Raw genomic sequence first — 6204 nt, forward strand, 5'->3', positions numbered from 1 at the left:
TACGTAGGGATGCTTTAGAGGTGAGTTTCCTACAAAGGACCAAGTGGGCCCGCTAGGTCTTCAATATGATGTACATAAGCATGACCTAAAGGCTGACCTACGTTGAGGTTCACTAACAAGGTTGTTTGGAGGAGCGTATGGTCGATAGTGGCTGCTTTGCTTTCCACCTACTCCATAACACCGACGGTCCCCCCTAAAATAAGGGTGACTCAACTAGAGGTCGTGTACAACACGTGTACTACGTACTTATTACAGAAAGAATGACTCGGGCTATGCACTTAATGCCAGATGTAAAACGGTAACACATAAGATAAAAATTATAAACAAAGAGCACGTAGGCACTCAACTGTGATAATACAATAACACAAAACAACACAAAAAAAATGTCTATACACCTATTGTACCAAACTAAGCCGATACAACTTCAAAATAAGCTTGAATTCTGAAAAAGTCTCCAGCAGAGTCGCCAGAGCAGTCACACCCCTTTTTCAACTGAAAAGATTATATTTTAAGTTTTGAAAGGTTTTATTATTAAAGTGACAAAAGATGAAAATTCTTTCAAAAAGGATTCATTAGTTTCAAAACTCAAAGTCGCCACTTGGCATAAATCAGGTGTGCCAAATCACCCATGTATATCCTTTTTCAAAATGGTTTTGACTCTATAAAACTGATTCGCGAACAGAGATTCCGGCTAAGGAATTCTATTGACCGAGAGGAAGGGGTTAGGTACCACTCGATCCCATGGTTCAACCACGATCGCTTGGGGGAGTATATCGGCTAATTTGAACACTATGAATGTAGAAACCACACCAAACACAAATAAAATGATCAATCAAACAAATAAATCCAAAACAATGTCCAGTCCAATTATACAGTCCAAAATAGAAAAAGAATGCGAAAATGTAAATCCTATTCTACCCTACACTAATTTTATACTACGCTCCCATCCTACCCGATGCCTCGGGCTTTCATCCCGGACGTCCTCCAAAAACAAAATACTTCGGGGCATTCACCGGCGAATAAATAAAAGTGATCGCAGGGCATTCCACGATTAAATGAATACATTTCCAAATGCAAGAAGTAAAACCAAATCGTTCAACTCAAATTCCACATTCAAACATTCAACAAGAAAACTTATTCCTAAATTTTTGCCTACCCGAACCAACATTCGCCTATCCATTTCAACATATCATAATTTTATCTCATTCCAACAATATTCATGCTCATTACAAATTAAACAAAACAACAATAAACCAAAGCTAATCTAAATTCCACGTTTTTATCAAATTCTCAATTCCATCCCCCAAATCCATTTTTAACCACATTATTAAACCAGTTCGACTATCAAATCACTTTTCAAAATCCAAAACCAACAACACATACCCCAATGAAGATTCAAACATTTAAGCATACCAATCATTCATATCCACAACAACAATTAATATTTTGCTCGAAATATTCAAAACCACACCACAAAATCACGATATTAACCAACTTCGATGTAATAAAAAAGTAGAGTTGAGAGATGGACCTTTGAAGAATCGATTTTATTGATAATAAAATTAAGAAAGTCCGGACTATAGAATTCCTAATAGGACTTCAACAATGACGAACTCCAGCTACGTATTGAAAAATTTGAGACCCAAAACTGAAGCTCCGTAAATCTAATCAAACTCAAAAACAGACACTGTTCACGTACTATTCACGGTACTGTTCACAATGCTATTCACGACACTGTTCACAGCACTATTTACGGTATTGTTTCTCTCTCGATTTTTTTCTCGCGCGCGATTCTGTCTTCTCTCCCTTGGTTTTTTTCTGTTCTTCTTGTGAGGAAGATGATTTGGTGATTGTTGTTATTGTGGACAAGATATTGATGAAAGAATGAGCCTCCCTTTTTCCCTTTTAGAATTTTCCTTTTATATTTTTTATTTGTTTTTTCTTTTTCTTTATTTATTATCCTATGTGGAAGCATATAATTGGTGGTTTGTGGGAATAAGTGTGTGGCATGGGGAAAAGTTAGTGTGGCATGTGGAAAAATGAGTAGGGAGTGTGTCTTTTGCATGTATCCAATGAAAAATGGAAAGTGAGGTGTTGATGTGGCATAGTGAGGTGGCAAAGATGCTATGTATTTAATTATTTTTAATTCTTTTTTGGGGGGAGAAATTATCAGTTAAACAAAAGTATGGTAAGGTGAATAAAATAAAAATAAAAATAAAAATAAAAATAAAAATAAAAATAAAAATAAAATAAAATAAAATAAAAATGATTAAAATATTTTGAAAAAGGACAAAATTACGTGTCTACATTATCTATATCTCGTGTTGTATTAGTGCGATTTGAAATGTGAATTAGTAACTTGAAATTAGTTACTTGAAATGTTTTCTTATATATTTATTTTGTAGGAACTAACTACTTGTTAACTTAACTTAATTTAGATGTCAGGCAGATGTGACAAGGGTAAGGGAAAAGTTGATACTACAAAACCAAAAAAGAATAGACAACCTCCGGCTTATAGACGACCCATAGGTATTCATATATCTGAGGGTCGGTTGGCTAACTCAACAGCACGACCCTCATATTCTAGGTCGTCCGAGGATTTGATACCTACTCCTATGCATGTGGGGCCACTAATGGGTCTACACCGACTCATTCTACTCCTATGATCGTGCCACCACCATCACAGTACTAACGGACGGTCGTTGGCCCCTCCAGACATCTACCATCGTCGATACCCTCCTACAGCAGTCACGCAGCTTCGTACAGTGATTCTACTGGATTTATTAGGTTGTCGTATCTTCATCTTGGAGGCACTCCATATAGTTCTTCAGATCCGCCCACGCTAGTGCATCCACCATCACTTACTAGGCAGCCAGGAGACAGAGATGATTCTAGGAGGATTTATCTTATTCCAGTTGCGATAGGGTAAGATTTCTAAATATAATAACGTTACTCATTTTTCATTACTATATTATTATGCTATATGAAATTACTGTTTCATCTTGTGTTATAGGTTTAGGCCGGATGCTGGAGTTGGACAAAAGGCGTGAATATGCATTACTCGTTACTTTAACGACTACTGGACCAGCTAGCAAAAGGTTTCATAACTTGACAAGGATAGAATGTTTGAAGAATTTAAGGAAAGGATTTAACTTATCGACTACTTATTAATACTTTCTTAGAACAAAAGATTGAATATTATATTTTTTTTTGTAGAAATTTTACTGGTGGGATGATGCAAATGTATTTCTTATAAAGAAGAACTTTTTCATAAGATGTAGAGCCAGATTTAACGATCTCATTATGCCCGAAAGAAATTTATAAAACCTAAGTGGATTCCTAAACCCGCATGGCAACTGCATCTTCGCCATTGGAGTAGCGCGAAATACCAATTATTGAGGGAAAAAAGAAAGAAAGTCCAGGCATCATCCAAGGATGGCTCCCTACATAGTGCGAGTGTCAGAAGTTCTCTTGCTGTGAAGGAAAAAATAGTATGTAACTTTTACAGTTTTAATTGTTTGTTTTTATTTAAATTTTTTGATTATTTGAACATTGATAATTTTTTTATATGCAGGAAAAAGAACAGGGTAGGGAAATACCAACTGATGAACTATTCGAGAAGACTCATCTAAAAAAGAAAAAGAACCCAACTAATGAAAATATCTGGGTTGAATCTCGTGCAAAATTAGTTCACGTAAGGAACAAAGTTTGAGTTTATAAATCTTTTTATCAAAGTTGATATTATTCAATTATAACTACTTTAATATTTTTTTACTTTTAGTATTAACTTTACTTTGAATATAGGACGAATATACGCGTCTTGTTGGTGAGTATCGTAGTAGTCAGCCTCCTGAAAGTCAAGGTGACCCAATACCACAGCATGTACAGGAGGAGTTATGGGCAAAAGCTGCGGGTTCTGCAAATAAAGGTCATTTCTACAGATACCACATAATTTTTTGGCGATAATATTAGGTGTTCGTCCGAAGCTGCATACTCTAACTCTTCAGTTGATAGAGAAACCATTGAAAGACTACAAAATACGGTTTCTCAACTCACTGAAGAGCTTGCTGAACAGAGAGAGAGGTTTGCTAAACAGAGAGAGAGGCAGAAGAGGATGACGAAGGCAACAGCATCACAAATCAAGATGCTGCAGCCGCAGTTCGGCTCTTTCATTCAGATTGCGGGGGTTATTTCTCCTTGTCCTGATGATGCAGTTCGGGCTGCAAAAGATCTAAGCCTCCTGGATAATTTCAGCACAGATGATGATATGGAAGACGAGGACGAATTCGATGATGATGACTTTTAGTTTTTTTTTTGTATGTGTTCGACTTTAAATTTAGACATTTTGTTGTTTGAAACTATTGTTGTGGTTTTTTCATACTAACTTTTGTTGGACATTTTGTATATGTTGTACAATTTTGAAAGTATTTACATAAGGTTTTTGGTTGTTGTTATTGTTGTATTTGATTTGGTTATTGTTGTATTGGATTGTTGTTGTTATATGCTGTATTTGGGTTTTGATTTTATTTTTTAAAAATTTCCCAAAAAAACCGACCACTAGTGGTCGATTTTTGAATTTTTTTTCAGAAAATCAACCACAAGTGCTCGATTTTATATTAAATTTAATTAATTAATTTAATATAAAACCGACCACTTGTGGTCGGTTTAATATTAAAATTAATTAATTTAATAAAAATCCGACCACTTTTGGTTGATTTTTTTTCCCTAAAATTCTTTTTTCCAATTTTAATAAAATAATAATGAATTTTAAAAATATACATATATTTTTAAAAAAAACGACCACTGGCGGTCGGTTTTTAAAAAACTATCACTACTTTACTGATCACAAATTTTGGTTGGTTTTGTGGTCGGAAATTGGGGAAAACCGACTATATGTGGTCGGTTTTCCCCTTTTTTTTTTGTAGTGATACTTCCTGTGTGTAAGAACTATATGTTCTTGGTGTTGTTGTATTTTCTAATACTTGTTCCAGGAGTACATAAAGTAGCGAGCCGAGGATCTTACTGGATTATATTTATATAACTCACTCCTTACTTGCATACCTGCAGTTACAGTTGCGGAAAGAGACTTGTGGCTGACGATCTTTATGTGTGGATTCTGTTGCTAAGGTGAACCTTCGCATTGTTCGTAGAGGCTGTCATCTAGCTTTAGTTATTTTTAGCTTATATTCCTTTTTGTTGGGTTGCATGCCCGAAAGCTGAACTTATGTAACTTTGTTTAGATGCTCCATGGTTTACTTTTGGGTTGGGGTTATAGATTTGTTACCTAAACTACTGTTGTTTTCATAAATCGTTACGCGATATCTTGCTGGATCATTACTTTATGTTTAATGATTATTTCGTGCATTTTAAGTTGTACACATTTTTATCTCAGTGTTGTATACATTGTGAATGTGTGGAAAGTTGGTTCTCCCGACAAGTGATGTTAACGGGAGCTAGTCACGCCCATGAGGTTTTTGGGACGTGACATTGATTCGTCTGATAGTCACTTAACCGATAGTTATAATCACCTTAATATATAGGTGTCAAACGGGTTGGGCTGGGCCAACCCGAAACTGGCCCTTCTATTTTAACCGGTTGAGGGCCGGTTTTGGCGCTAGACGGGTTGGGCCGGGCCGGGCCAAATAGTAAAAAAATTAAAACCCACCCTAACCCGGCCCACTTAACCCAATCCGGTCAAACCCACCAAAATCCGGTCAAATCCGATTAAAAAATCGGTCAAACCCGATCCAAAAAAAAAAAAAACTTTCTTTCAATAGACATTACATATACCCACCTATATACATTATAAATACGTTAAATAATATATATACACTATATATATAGTATATACTACATTAGAATTTAAAAAATATATACACATATACACAATTAGTCAATTACTCATATATACGCACCATTAAATGTATATATACTACTGTTTATAAAATATACTACAATATATATACATTACAATATATATAGATATACTTATATACTAATTGATAAAACATATACGCATGTATACGTTAAATATACAAGAAATATACACGTGTATATGCACCATACAATGTATATATACAACTACTTATAAAATATACTACAATATATATGCATTACAATACATATAGATATAGTTATACACTAATTTATAAAATATATACACATCTATATGTTAAATGTACACTTCTATAGAAGATATATACA

This window comes from Capsicum annuum, chromosome 8 (genome assembly GCF_002878395.1).
Source record: "Capsicum annuum cultivar UCD-10X-F1 chromosome 8, UCD10Xv1.1, whole genome shotgun sequence".
NCBI lineage: Eukaryota > Viridiplantae > Streptophyta > Magnoliopsida > Solanales > Solanaceae > Capsicum > Capsicum annuum.